At 55.4% G+C, this 15,202-nt stretch overlaps 1 protein-coding gene and 1 long non-coding RNA gene across 22 annotated transcripts in view; one reads left to right on the top strand and one right to left on the bottom strand.

Moving 5' to 3' along the window:
- Positions 1-15,202, bottom strand: part of ABLIM2 (actin binding LIM protein family member 2) — a 190,682-nt gene that overhangs the window by 142,004 nt on the left and 33,476 nt on the right. The gene's annotated exons all lie outside the window — the stretch shown is intronic.
- On the top strand, positions 2,644-13,213 carry LOC129035119 (uncharacterized). Its single transcript, XR_008502117.1, has 3 exons — positions 2,644-2,911; positions 4,747-4,932; positions 12,714-13,213. It is a non-coding gene; the product is annotated as an uncharacterized LOC129035119 (long non-coding RNA).

The following is a 15,202-nucleotide window of genomic DNA, read 5'->3' as shown; positions in this document are numbered from 1 at the left end:
GGCCCTCCACCGCCTGTCTTGATTTTAGCCCAGCAAGATCTGATGGACACCGTGACCTCCGGAACTGGAAGCTAATAAACTTGTGTTGTATTCAGTTTGTGGTCACTTGTCACAGACGCCAGGGAAGCTAATGCAGTGGTCAACCTGTCAGACAGGTGGGGGACGCAGGGGCTGAGGCACCAAGCCCCTCCCCTCTGCATTCTGCCAGCCACTCCTTGTTTGGGAGTGAGAGCCACCAACAGCAAGGACCACCCCAGTGCAGCAGCCCAGGGCGGGCTTTCACTCGGCTAGGGCTGCGCCCCATGCCTTCTGCTCATGCCAAGTTCACCCCGAACGATCTCATTGAGAGACTGAACACACAGACAATGGCCGGGCCCAGAGAAAGGCAGAGCTCAGACTACACCTGCAGCTGCCGGCTCAGGAGTCAAGTCCGGCCACAGTACCCAGCTGGGAAGCCAGCTGTGTGGCAGACTCGAGACAACCAGGAGGCTAAACAATAACTCGGTCCCACATGGCCAGGACTTGACTCACAACTGACAGCCGTCCTAATTCGTGCCCCCGCTTTCCAGTTAGGATCATTTGGAGAAAGCCAAATACATTCCTAACCAATCACACGGGACGCCCCCCTTCCGGGAGCCGCCTCCAGTCCCCCGAGGCCGACAGCCTCCATGGGGGCTCACCAGGAGCCATCCTTTCCCCTCGGAGGCTTCCCCGCCACTTGCCTGCCCATGTGGCCAACTCCCTTGCCACAGCAGCTCTGAGAAAGTTGCCTCCACTTGTCCTCACGTCTTCCTTTATTTCCACAGCACTCTAACGCCAGCTCCCCCTGTCTTGGTCTGGGTTCCCGTGAAGCGGCCTTGAGACCAGGCTGTGGGTAGGATAGTCTATTTCGGGGGCCCCAGGCACCAGGCCAGAGTGAGGAGTGGGGAAGATGAAAGCTGGTGGCAGGTGTGTTGTTGAGCTGCTCCCCATGTGGGAGAGGGAACTCACTGGGGCCATCCAGGAAACCCTGCAGAGCATGTCCCAGCTCATCCCGTGGAAGGAAGGGAGGCCGGGGCGCTGGCCCCCTACTGCCTGTCCCCTGAGTGCAAGAGCTGCTCCAAGGCGGAACCCCCAGCCCCGTCTTCTGGTCTGCCTGGCATCTGGGCTGAGAGAGTTTCTGAGGTACAGAGCCAGGGGTGCTGCAGATGCCAGGGCTGGGCAGCCTGCAGGTGACAGGGCATGGCCCACCTGGCTGCAGTAGAAACCACAGGTGGGCCGAAGGATGTGGCACAGGCCCAGAGAACACCTGCCCCCCTTCATTTGAGGGCTAAGCGTATTCACGCACAGACGCACACACTCACATATATTTACACAACTGCTAAATGCCAGCACTGATTGAGCTCTGAGCCTGGAAGTTCTCCTCATCTCCGTGGTAAAAATCCAGCGACTGCATCTCAGACAGAGGAGGCCATTTCCCCATCCAGTTCCAACCGGCCCCTATGCGTTCCCAGAACCCCACGTTCCGGAAGCCACTGATCTGGCCACCCATCCTCGCCTAGGGTCCCTGCCCACGGATGGAATTGTGACGGGACAGCACAGAGGAGGAACCTGGGTCATGCTGGGGCAGCAGGTCTTTCCAGGCCAGGCGTTCCACACAGACCAAGGGCGGTGGGTGCCAACTGCCTGGGGATGAGGGAGAGGGGTCGGCCTGGGAAGCAGGCAGGGGAAAGGAGATGAATGGCATGAAAAATAACTCAGCACCACCCTGGGCCTGCCTCCGGTTTTGCAAACTGGACGTAGCAGAGCCCAGTGAGGGTCCCCGCGGGCTCAGTCTGCAGCCGCTGGAGGCCACCGTGGCCTTTCTCACTCCGGCTGAGTCCATGGCAGGCTTGTCCCACACGCCTTTTGCCTGCAAAGTCATTGCAGAAACCACCTCATCCGTTATTTAATAAAGATGGTGGGGAGGGTACAGCAGGTGAAGGCTTTCTGGGCTGGAATCGAAGCCTCCCAGTGCAGAACAAGGATTAGAGTTGTGGACTGAACTTCAAATGGTGCCTCTCTCGGCCATGCATGGCCCAGGCCACCGGGGCCCCTGTAGGCTGCCACACGGGTGATGCACCCGGTCCACATCTGAGGCTCAGTCAGAGCTCACAGGGGTGGGGGCTGTGCATCTTCAAGACGCTTATGTTCTCATCTATTGGCAACAAAGAGAACGACGCACAAGCGTCTCTTCATGATCTGACAAGGGAGAGGTTCACGCTACTGGAATCTGGCCCAAATCCAGCCTGAGAGAAGTGTCAGCTTCAGATTCCCCGGGGGGCAGCGCGGGTGGTGGGGTCAGCTGGCCTGGGATGCAGCCTTAGCTGGCCGCCTGCATGCTATGACCTCAGGTGAATCCCTGAAACTCCTGGCCTTCTGTCTGGGTGTCTGTCTGTCTCTCCATCCAGGCCTGAAACTCCTGGCCTTCTGTCTGGGTGTCTGTCTGTCTCTGCATCCAGGCATCCATCTTCTTCTTGTGTTACCTGGCCCCAAGGATGCCAGGACCATGAGCAATAATGTTCCCATAGCAACCAGCCCAGCAAACAATAAGTGCTCAATACACAATTGCAATGGTTATTTTCAACACTGGCCTGACATCACCGTTTCCAAGTGACTGGAAATATACTTGGTCGGGGGTGGCGGGGGTGGGGGTGGGGGTGGGGGTTGGGGGAAGCTGCTAAGAGCATGGATTTGCTTGGAGGCCCAAATCTCGCCTGCTGGGGCCGCCTCCGAGGCATCCGGGGGCTGCAGGGTCATGGCGGAGGCACTGCCCTCTCGCGATGGGAGATAGACACTGTGCCATGAGGACACCGCTGCCTCCACTCAGGTGCCGCTCCTACAGGCTTCCCTCCAGCTGGCCCTTCCTGCCAGGCCCTGGGACCACAAGTAGGTAAGTGCACTTGCCTCCCAAGAGGGTTCATTCCTTACCTGGCTGCAGCTGCCAAATTGTGAGGACGGCTAGGGGGGCAACAGCCAAACCGTGCAAAAGCAGGGGCCAGGTGGCATTCTCTGTTCCCCCGAACCTGGCCCAAAGTCAGCCACGTGTTTTACATTAAAAAGAGAAGTTTCAAGTGGTCCTTCAGCAGGTGAATGAATAAACGAACTGGGGTGTATCCAGACGATGAAATATTATTCACCAACAAAAAGCATGCCATCACACCATGAGAAGGCATGGAGGGACCCTCAATGAATACTGCTAGCTGGAAGATGCCAGCCTGGAAAGGCTACCCCTGCAGGATTCCAATTACGTGACATGCTGGAAAAGGCAAAATGAAGGAGACAGTAAGAGGATTGATGGTTGCCAGGGCTGGGATCAGCGGAGCACAGGGGATTTTTAAGGCAGTGACGCTGCTCTGGGCGATACTGTAATGGTGGATCCTCGACACTGTACATTTGTCCAAACCCATAGAAACTACAACACTAACAGTGGCCCCCAATGTAAAGTATGAACTTCGCTTAAGAATACATCAATGTTGGTACAGTTACAACAAATGCACCTCACCAGTGCAAGGTGTTAATCATAGGGAAGACGGGATGGGAGCACACGGGAACTCTCTGTGTCTTCGAGAAACCAAGAGCTGCTCTGAGAAATAAAATCTATCAAAAAATTTTAAAAATTCTAGGCCAGGTGCTATGGCTCACGCCTGTAATCCCAGCACTTTGGGAGGCTGAGGCAGGTGGATCACTGAGGTCAGGAGTTTGAGACCAGCATGGCCAACATGGCAGAACCCTGTCTGTACTAAAAATACAAAAATTAGCCGGGCATGGTGGTGCACACCTGTAATCCCAGCTACTCAAGAGGCTGCGGCAGGAGAATCACTTGAAACCTGGGAGGCAGAGGTCGCAGTGAGCTGAGATTGTGCCACAGCACGCCAGCCTGGGTGACAGAGTGAGACCCTGTCTCAAAAAAAAAAAAAAAAAAGAAAAAAAAATTTAAAAAGGAACTAACCACAATTGTGGCAGGTTCATTTCACTGCAATTTCAAGATCGGCTCCAATAATTTGGCTTAACAAGTCTCTAACTGTGATAATAACATAAAACATAAACTCAAGTGCTAAGAATCTATCACACAGGGGCTGAGAGTATTTAATCCCTCGTGATAATGAAAACCCAGGCTTGAGAAGCCCCAGTGGGAATAACAAAAGTGATTGCTGGTGTCGTTAACACATAACCTTCACAACAAAGGGATGTGTTTCTCTCAGGAAATCCCCCTGCCTCCCCCTCCAGGCTGGACTCCTGGTCTGCCACCAGCCGGCCAGAATGGGAGCCAGCAGGGTCCAGTTTGGGCCCACCATCCAGGGGCAGCGGTGTGACCTTGGTGAATGGATTTAACTCTGCAAAGCCTCAGTTTTCACATCTGTAAATCAGGGCTTTATCTTAGGAGGATTTTTTAAATGTCCATTGAAGTAGAGAAAGCTCCATGTGCAAGGCCTGACAGGTGGCTGTGAACAGTAGCTGTTAGTTGAGTTCTCTCCAAAGCTCAGAGACCAGACCTGCAGGCCGCAGGGTGGAGGGGTCAGACCAGGGGTGGCTATCAGAAAGGGGAAAAACGATGACTCTGAGGTCCACTCAAGGTTTCCCAGTCCAGAGTGGGAGTCCACAAGCATTTTCAGGAAAAGGCAAGACAGTAAATACACTGTAGGCCCCAGGGACACCGCAGTGAACACAACAGCCACGGTCCCAGCCCTTGACATTCTCTTGTTTGTTCCATACCACGCCCCACAGGAATGGTCGGTCATCCTCATCTCACAGATGAGGATGCCAAGGCTAGCAGATGGTCACGCGGCTAAGAGACTGGGGCCCAGCTCAGGTGTGTCTGAGGCTCCTCCTCCCTCACCCCGTTCATCACCTGCTGGGCTGCAAACCATGTGTTCACTTGTTCAACAGACACGGGAGCAGACACGCTGTCAGGTACTGGGGAGACGGGTGTGCCACTCAGCACCACACCAGTGTGACAGGCACAGGAAGAGGGACGTGCCAGGCCAAAAGGGCATAGGCAGGGGGCAAACTCCTCTTTCTGTCCAGCGAACCAGCTCTCATGACCCAGACAGCAGAGTCCTCATCATTCCATGATCTCTGGGAATGTTTTTTCTTCTCTTGAGGCAGGGTCTTGCTCTGTCACCCAGGCTGGAGTGCAGTGGTGCAGTCTCAGCTCACTGCAGCCTCAACCTCCCGGGCTCAAGCCATCCTCCTACCTCAGCCTCCCGAGTAGCTGGGACCACAGGTGTGTGCCACCATGCCCAGCTAATTTTTGTATTTTTTGTAGACACGGGATGTCGCTATCTTGCTCAGGCTGGTCTCAAACTCCTGGGCTCAAGTGATCCTCCCATGTCAGCCTCCCAAAGTGCTGGGATTACAGGCGTGAGCCACCGCGCCTGGCTGAGGATTTGCTTGACTGTTTATTTCCGATCTGTGCCCACAGATCTATATTTAGTTCCACCCTTCTCTGAGGGCCCAGTGAACTTTGGACCTCTGAGCATGTATTCATGGTTTGGCCAAAGACCAGCAGCTGTGCTCGCCTTGTTCTTGCTTCCCTCGTTTGCTCTGGAGGTAAATCCACCTTGAGAATGGGCAGGGGACCCCCTTGCGTACTCACACAGGGGAAAACGTGGGGTCCGCCCATGGCAGGGGTTCTTATCGGAGGCCCGCTCCATCCGCCAAGATGATTTCAGAAAGCTCCCCATCTGCTGTTTGTATCATCCAAATGGCTGGCTTGGGGTTTCCAAATGCCCTAAGGATGTTCTAATAATATTCAGTTTTCTAAGCCTACACATGCACACAAGAACTCCAGAGGTCCCGGCTCACCCAGAGCGGGTCACAGGACACACAGTTCCAGCTTCCCTTTCACACCTTTCCTTCTGACCATGGCAATGAGCAGAGAAATACAGAGAGGGGCACAGGGCTGTGTGCAGGCACAGCGGAGAGATGAACCTGTGTACAATCAGGGAGGGCTTCTGGGAGGAGGTGACACGAACTAGAAGCTCAGAGGATGGGCAGGCACCTTCTGGGACAGGAGCAAGCACACATCACAGTGCTCAGCTCACCTTCATTGCGGCACAGCCCTGACACATGGGCGGTTGCTGTCCACTGGCCTGCCCGCCTCCCCTGGCCTGGAAGCCCTCATGGGCGAGGGCTGTGCCCGAGGGGTTTGTCTCCCTAGGGCCAGGTGCTGAGGAGACCAGAGCTGATGCTGGCCCTGTGCTGACATGTGCTCAGCCAGTCCTTGCCGGGAGATAGGCATGGCTCTCACACACCACGGGGCCACACGCACCCTGTGCCAGCTCTGCCGTGGGGCACAGGGCTTTCTTTGGGCTAATTTTATGAATATGGAATTAAAGGGTACAGGCACACGCACTTTGCATCCTCATGGATCCTGCCACACTGTCTTTTTGGGGACTTACAAACCCCAGCCCGTGCCTTAGAGTGTGTCCCCTCCCTCAGGTTCTCACTTTATAGGTCGTGCCTCGGTTTAAGAGCAGGTCCAGGCCTCCCTACTGCCCTGCCCAAGTGTTACTTGTTAGAAAATCATGCCAGATCACAGGCGGGCACTTCCTTCCTAACCTACTTAAGGGCTGGCTGCTAATTATAACCATGAACCGAGGACACTGCTCTCTGGAGCCGGCCCCATTCTCACCACGGCCATCACAGCCTGGGCTTAGCAAGGGAGCTCTGCAGGTCCAGACAGGGTGACCCTCTGTTCAATCCTCCATTAAGCAAAGACGCACTGGGCACTCTCTCCTTGCCAAGAGCTAGGCCAGCATGGGGCCGAGTGTTGGACAGGCACCGCCCCATCCCCAAGCAGTCACCGGACAGTTCTGGGCACAGGAGCACACAGGAAGCTCATGGTGCCAGCGCTGTGGAACCCCAGGCCCAGGCACACTCCTCCTGGGGCCGGCCCAGCTCTATTTCAATGATGACATGAGACACCTGCGGGGCGCCCTGGAACGCCCAGCAGGAGACGACCTGGCCCTCTTCCAGTTCCCCAGAAGTGCAGTCTGGCTTCTCCCATCTGAGTCCTTGACCTGCCCATGGCCAGACCACAGGTCCCTGAGGACTGCAAACAGCTTGGCTCTGCCTTGGGGTCCTGAGGATGGACGCAGGGCTTGTGCGCAGATGTGTGCAGATGAAACTGATTATGGGAAAATACCTCAGGCTCCTGACCTCCACATGCCCCTCTCAGCATTGCTGTCACCCCAAACTACGACCTCCTGGGGTGTCATCCACCCTGGCCCTCAGTGCCCTGCTCAGGGCTGGCCCGGACATCGGCAGCCAAACTCCTGTTTCTGTCCAGCGAACCAGCTCATGAGGGGAATCACTTGAGCCCATGAGCCACTCCTCCTTTCGTGCTTGCCTGCTGCACAGAACGCATCCTTTGACATCCATCTCCTCCGTAGGGCCAGTGGGCTCCATGCCTGCTGGGCTCACCTGGAGGCCCAGCCCCCTGCCAGTGCCTGAACCCTAAGATGTGCTTGGGGAACAGGATGAACCTATGCATCTCACTCTGACCCGCAACCATCTTCCCCTCCGCATGCGACAGTAGCATCCAGCCATCTCAGCACCTCCCACGGTGTCCTTCTGGAAGCCTCTGAGCTTATCCCTCTGAGCTCCCCATGGGCTGTCTGAGCAAAGCCCCGTGGCATGCTGCATCTTCAAAGGTGATGATCACAACAACCATTCTTACATGCTCTCCTACAACACCGTGTCGACCCTTCTTCTATTACCTGATGGGGTCTAAAGCCCCTCACCTTGAACCTGGGTGGACCTCTGCAACTGCTTTGACCAAAAGGATATGACAGAACTGACACCAGGCAGCTTCCAAGCTGGGTCATCAAATACCCCCGGCTTCTGCCTTGCTTTCTTAGGATGCTCATTCTGGGAACCCGGCAGCCATGCTGGGAGGAAGCTCAAACCACTCCACGCTGTGACCATGCATGGAGCCCACATGCCGCTATTCTGGCAGAAGTCCCCACGGATGGCCAGCAAGAAGTTTCAGCAAAGACGCCTGTGGAGGATTCTGGCTCCCAGCTCTTGAGTCACTCTCAGCCTTTGGGTCAGCCCAGTGAAACCACAGACATTGTGGAGAGGAGACAAGGCATGCCCACCACGCCCTTTCTGAATGGCAGCCCCTCCCAACCCGTGAATGTAACAGGGTGTTTGTCTTATGCCACTGAGGCTTGGCGTGGTTTGTTAGGCAGCCATGGAAAACCAGAATGCCACCACACTGATGGCCCCAGACATCAGAAGACCTCTTTGCAAAGCTTTTGCTCACATTGTTTCTATGTAGCTCTCTCTGTGCATGCCCCCCAAGGGCAGGAACCCCATGCCACCCTGCTGAGAAGCTCCCCCTCCAAACCCAAGGCTGGCCACCTCCTCCTCACTCTCCGATCCCACTTCTGCTATCGCACACATGGGCTTACACAAGATGCCCAGGAATGGGTTCTCTAAATCAGTGGGTTTCCACTTGGGGACCTTGGAGATTTTGCAAGGGGTCTGTAAACGCATTTGCACACCATGATTGTCTGCAGACAAATGGCTCGATCTATGTTGCACATCCGGGTACTATGGTTTTCAGTTGTAGGTAGATGCTCAAGGGATTTTTAAAAAGTGAAGGCTGCTAGAAAGTGTTACAAAATCCCCAGTTGCCTTTGTTACTGAATATTTCTTAAGCAATATAATGACTGGATATAGCATGAGGATGTGAGTTCATTGAGAAAGGGGTCTTCACTCTCTGGAAGGTTAGGCGGCTCATAACACAGATCACAGCAGCTTCCCTGCTCTGGAGAAACAGCTCCAAAAAAATACTAGGTTCCAAACTGCTCCTGATCTAATTTCTGGAACTTGCCCACCAAGCAAAAAGTTAGGTTTGATGAGGATAGCAGTTTACAGTTTACAAATAAGCCTTATGCATTTTATCTCTACTCATACAAAAACTCCCTGGTATAGACGGTAGAAGAGGGGACTCAGTGGCGACGCCTGGTCTCCTCACCATCTCTGCACAGCCTGGCTCCAGACCTCTCTAGAGACAGTAAAGTCACTTTCTCCACAGCCAAAGTCCCAAAAGGAGGGACTTGCCGTTTTCATCCAAGAAGGGAAATGCCCTTCAAATCCTGGTGTGACTTTGCCTGGAATCTTCACAGCCACTCTTGGAGGTAGACATTCTTTTGCCCATTTGGCAGAGTTGGAAGCTTAGAGAGATTTAGTGACCAGCCCAAAGCCACACGGTGAGGAGTGGCAGAGCCAGGATTCAAGCCCAAGTCTGCCTTTCTTCAGCTACCCATTTCCAAAGACAGCTGTGACTGACTGATTTGCAGCCCACTGCCCCTGCCCACTGCAAGTCACACCCACAGACTCCACCCACTGCAGACTCCACCTACCACAGGCTCCACTCACTAAGACTCCACCAACTGCAGACTCCACCCACTGCAGACTCCACCTACCACAGGCTCCACTCACTAAGACTCCACCAACTGCAGACTCCACTCACTGCAGACTCCACCTACCACAGGCTCCACTCATTAAGACTCCACCAACTGCAGACTCTACCCACTGCAGACTCCACCTACCACAGGCTCCACTCACTAAGACTCCACCAACTGCAGACTCCACCCACTGCAGACTCCACCTACCACAGGCTCCACTCACTAAGACTCCACCAACTGCAGACTCCACCCACTGCAGACTCCACCTACCACAGGCTCCACTCACTAAGACTCCACCAACTGCAGACTCCACCCACTGCAGACTCCACCTACCACAGGCTCTAAGACTCCACCCACCAGAGGCTCCACCCCCAGCAGACTCCACCCACTGCAGTGCCCCCACTGCAGTGCCACCACTGCAGCCTTCCTTCCTCTCAGCCTTGCCTGGGCTCCACGCACCTTTCCTCTGGCCCCAAAGACTGCTTCTTCTCCCATGCCCTGTGATCATCATTCTAGGCTTGACCGAGAAGACCTAACCGTGCTGGGATGACTTTATTATCTCCTGGGCATGTTTCCAGAAGCCAGCTCCGCTTACTCTAAATTCAAGCAGGGTGTCCTGGCCAATTCCCACGTGGGCCTCTCTCCTATCCCCCCATGCAGCATCCTGTTGGCCCAGCTGCTCACTGTGGGAAGAGATGATGGGTTGTCCCCACCCCAGTGATCAACTGTAAAGCTCAGGACGGTTCAAGGGAATCAAGCCCCACATTCTCTGGGCTTCATGCAGGACATCACAGCCAAACACAGCCCCAGGAAGAGGAGCCCTGGTGATTTTCAGAGGCCTGTGTTATGGTCCAGGCCAGCCCTGCTAGCTCCAGGCCACATGGTCTCGGGAAAGTCATCACCTCTGGAGCCTCTCCCTGCCATCTGCGCAGGAAGGCCATGGCTGTACTGAGCTCTTGGTGATGTGGTGAGAAACAGAGGCCGAGGCTGGACACTGAGCCCAGCACACAGCATGAGCTCAACACATGCCAGGGCTCAGGGATCCTTGCACACTGACTGCCACCTGGGAGACATCAGAGGGCAGTTCCAGAAGAGCACTCCACACTCATGTCTAGAGGCTCTTGAGAGCTCAGGCAGGAGCTGGCCCCCGTGAGACTCGTCCTCCAACCCCACAGGGTTGTAGGGAGGCCTCTGTCTTGCTGGAAAACTTGGGGTAGGTCCCTTTTCCCTCCAGCCCAGTTTCTAGTCTGAGTCGGCCTCACCGCGAGGGGGCCGTCAGCATGATGGAGTCCCCAAGACAAGCTCTCCAAGTTGGCAAGGTGGCAAGATCTGGGAGGGTGGCCTCAAGCACAAGCTGCACCCCTCACTTAGGCCCCTCCGCTGTTCAGGAACCTTCCATGGCTCCTCAGAGAACACAGCCCAGCCCCCAAACCAGCACTCTAAGCCTGGTACCCACCTGGTTCCCTGACTTCCTCACTGCCCTCTGATCCCACACTCTTTCCCAAAGTTGTCCTCGACAGTCCCGGCACCAGCCTGGGCTCCCACCATTCCTGCTCCGGGGAGCACTGTGTGCCCATCTCACCTGGGAAGACCCTACTTGTCCTTCCAGGCCCACGTCAAATGCCCCCTCTGTACCCACAGCGTATTCACAGACAATGATTCACTCTTGTGCTGAGCTCTGCACTGGAGCCTTCAGGACCTGAGCGCCCTTCTTTGCACCCTAACTTTAAGAAAATTATCCTTATTTTACAAATGCAAAAACTCACCAGGTGAGGGGATCTGTCCGTTGTCTACCTGGGTCCACTGATGGGGTGACCTTGAGCAAGTCAGGGCACCTCTCTGAAACAGGATGAGCCTCTGGCTTTGTCTACAGCCCCGCGGTGCCAGGGCTCCCCTAGAGACCTGTGCTGGGCCTGGGGAACAAGTGGCCCAGCAAGCTTCAGGCAGTCCCAGGACACTCTTGTCCCGGCACGATCACTGGTCTCAAACGTGTCTCAGTGTGGGGTGTGGGGCTGAAGAGAGCCCCAATCTCACTTCTGAGGTGAGGTGAGTTGGGGGTGCTGGGTATGGAAGGATCTAGAAGCCCAAAGGAGGCTGGAGAGGACGTGTAGTCTTATGGCAAAGGTCTCGGGCTTCCTTCTTCTTTTTTTTTTTTTTTTTTTTGAGAGGGAGTCTCACTCTGTTGCCCAGGCTGGAGTGCAGTGGCACGATCTCGGCTCACTGCAACCTCCGCTTCATGGGTTCAAGCGATTCTCCTCCCTTAGCCTCCTGAGTAGCTGGGATTATAGGCGTGCACCACCACACCGGGATAATTTTTGTATTTTTAGTAGAGATGGGGTTTTACCATGTTGGTCAGGCTGGTCTTGAACGCCTGACCTCATGATCCACCCACCTGGGTCTCCCAAAGTGCTGGGATTACAGGCGTGAGCCACCGTGCCCAGCCTGGGCTTCCTTCTTATTAAAAAATCTTAAAATCACCAAAGAAAATGATTCCATTTTCTAGATACTTTGCACAGTGCTGCAAATAACAGTGACCCTGTCTTTTAAAAACAAACAATCAAACAAACAATTTCCTCTTGGGCCCTGGCTCCAGAGGGTTTGGTTGCTTGGACCCTTTGTGAGGTTGGGGCTTTTGCGAGGCTGAAACTCTACTAGCCCCGAGTGAGGCTAAGGGGTAAGGGGAGGGGTTCCCAGCTCAGTGGGAAGAGCAGACCCTTCGCCTCCGCTCAGATCTGGGGTGTGTGCTCAAGTCCTGCGGGTGGAGGTGTCCTACAGCACCTTCTGGCATGAAAGCCCTGTGATTTTCCTATTTTGAGGCAGGGGCCCATGAGGATAAAGTCACTCTTGGCCACAAATAGGCTCTGTTCACAGAGCGACAGGCACAGACATAGGGCGGCAGGGTCCCTGGCGGCCCTCAGAGCCTGAGAGGAGCCTCTCCTCCGGGAGGCAGGAAGAGAAAAACAGCCGAGCGGCCACGCTGCCCCTTCCTCCCAGAAGAGGACGTGGCAGGAAGCAAGAGCGGTGCCAGGGGGCAGCTCGAGCCATCTGTGTGGGCTGAACCGGGACCCCCAGATGTCCATGTTGAAGTCCTAACCCCAGGACCTCGGCAAGTGACTGTGTTCAGAGACGGGGTCTTCAAAGGAGTCGTTACGGTAAAGCAAGGTGATCTGGAGGGTGGGTCCTCATCCAATCTAACTGGTGTCAGAAAAAGGGGAAATGTGGACACAGAGACAACCCCAGACAATCCCCCGTCTGTATGTTTTGTCGTGGCAGCATGGGAAACCAGAGGGAACCCGATGTGAAGACGCGGGAGAAGATGGCGACTTAGACGCCAGGAGAGGGGCCCTGGGACGGGTCCTTCCTTGCAGCCTCAGAAGTAGCGAGCCCTGCCCGCACCTTGATCTGGGACTTCTGGCCTCCAGAATTGTGGGAGGATGCACATCTGCCAGTCCAGCCCCCATCTGTGTGCTCTGTCGTGGGAGTGTGGGAAACCAGCAGGAGCACTTCTCAGCTTACAATGCAGGTCCGTCCTGATGAACCCGGGGCAAGCTCGTGACATCACTAAGTTGAGACTTCACTGACTGCACCTAACCTAGCGAACATCACAGCTCAGCCCAGCCTACCAGAAATATGCTCAGAACACCTACACCAGCCCACAGCTGGGCACACGCATCTAACGCAAAGCCTGTTTTATAATCCAATGTTGACTGTCTCACGTAAGAGTACTGTACCACAGATTGCTAGCCCAGAAAAAAATCAAAATTCAAAATTCAAAGTATGGTTTCTACTGAATGCATATTGTTTTTGCAACATTATAAAATCAAAAAACAGTAGTCCAACCATGGTAAGTGGGGGCCTGTCCATGCGCCATCCCTGCAGGCGGGAAGAGCCAGAGCTGGCCTCAGAGCCCAGCTGGGGACTGGCTGGCTCCCTGGTCACTTCCCTGAGCCTGTTTTCCATCTGCAAAGTGGGACACTGATCCTACCCGAGGCCGGGCTTTTGGAGAACGGTGATGTGACAGTGACCACACGGGGCTGGCAGGAGTTTGTGTGAGTGTCCGGTGGGGGCTTCCTTCCAGGGGCAGAGCTGGGAGAGACGGTACTGGGCTGCCATCCCCGCTCAGGCTGGCTGTGGGCTCCAGGCAGATGCCAGCCTAGCTCCTGCTGCTTCCAGGACTCTTCAGGCCTCCAGCCGCTGGCCCAGGCACCCCCGGCACCCACGGTCCTGGAGGGTATTATTCCATCACCAGAAGAGTGCAGCCCTTCCAGAGCGAGGGGCATCTGAGGAGCTCATGGGAGGCGTCCCGGAAGGTCAGGGCTCAGAGCATGTACGCTGACTCCCCCCCACCCCCTACACAGAGGCAGACAGGGCAGCCCAGCCCAGGTCACGCAGCAAGTCTGTGTCCAGGCCAACACCAAGGCTCGGGTCTGCAGGCTCCCAGCCCAGGGCTCGTCCCCCAGGATCTCATTGCCTTGAGCCAGAGTGGCCACGCTGGTCCAACAGGTGACCTCCTCTAGGCCTTCAGCATACAGCAGATGCCCAGTGAATATTTCTCAAATCTAATAGGAAACAGGAAATGCTCTGAGTGACCGCAGGGCACTGTCCAGTGGATGGGGGGGTGATGATGAATAACCCATGTCACGTCATCTTTCAGTTCCTGTGTCCAGGCAAACACCAGGGACTGCACTCAGCACTTCCACCCACAACCCAGGTCACAGAGCTGCAAATGGCAAAACCACACAGTTGGGCACCAGACCAAGACCTGCCCAGACCTCAAGCCAGCTCTCAACTCCCTCTATGGGAGGAGCTGAGGGGCTGAGCTAGTCCCACCAGGGACCCCACTCTCTCTCCAGGCAGCTGCTGTGGTACATGTCCCCAGTGCAGGGACCTGGCGGGCTGGGAGACCTGCCAGTATGCCCCCAAGCATATACTGGCCATACCTCAGCTGCAACCCACTCCTGCCCAGACCTTTGAAGATGGGGCCACCCTTGACCTGGAGACACCACACCAACCTGGATGGGGAGTCTAGCTGTCCCCTGTGCATCTCCATCATATCCGAATGGCCTGGTAAGGATGGCCACAGAGAGCTGGAGAGGTCCCCCACTTTGTCCTCAGCTCCCATCCTCCATTTCCCAGGGGACACCCTCTGTCCTGGTCCGTGTGGGCTGCCAGAACAATACCAGATATGGTGGCTTAAAAGACTGACACTTATCTCCCACAGTTCTGGAGCCTGAGTCTGATATCAGGGCACCAGCATACTTGGTTCCTGGTGAGGGCTCCCTTCCTGGCTTGCAGACAGCCACCTTCTTACTGTGTTGTCACGAGGCAGAGAGAGTACTCTGGGCAGGAGTCCCATCATGAGGACCCTACCCTCACGACCTCATCTAAACCCCATCACCTCCCCAAGGCTCCTCCTCCAAATACCATCACCCTGGGGGTTTGGGCTTCCGAGTGTGAATGCTGGGGGGACATGAACATTCACTTCTTAACACCATCCACTGTCAGACCCTACATGGTACCTGCCACTTTAGTCCAATTATTCTTTTCATCCTGCACAGCTGGGACCTGTCATCTCTTCACCATTTACGGATGGGCAAACAGAGGTTCCAAGCAGGGATGCACCTCCCCAGGCTGCTGGGACCCAGGTCTCTCTGACCCTGGCCCTTTCCACCATGCCCCACCACGTGGATGAGGGGATGGGAGAGGGAGAGGGGTGAGGGGCGAACCAGCCCTAGGGGTGGCAAATCTGTCTGGGACCTGAC

The sequence above is a fragment of the Pongo pygmaeus genome, chromosome 3 (genome assembly GCF_028885625.2).
Source record: "Pongo pygmaeus isolate AG05252 chromosome 3, NHGRI_mPonPyg2-v2.0_pri, whole genome shotgun sequence".
NCBI classification, from domain to species: domain Eukaryota; kingdom Metazoa; phylum Chordata; class Mammalia; order Primates; family Hominidae; genus Pongo; species Pongo pygmaeus.
Note: the sequence above shows the minus strand (reverse complement) of the source record. Positions and strands in the feature narration are given on the sequence as shown.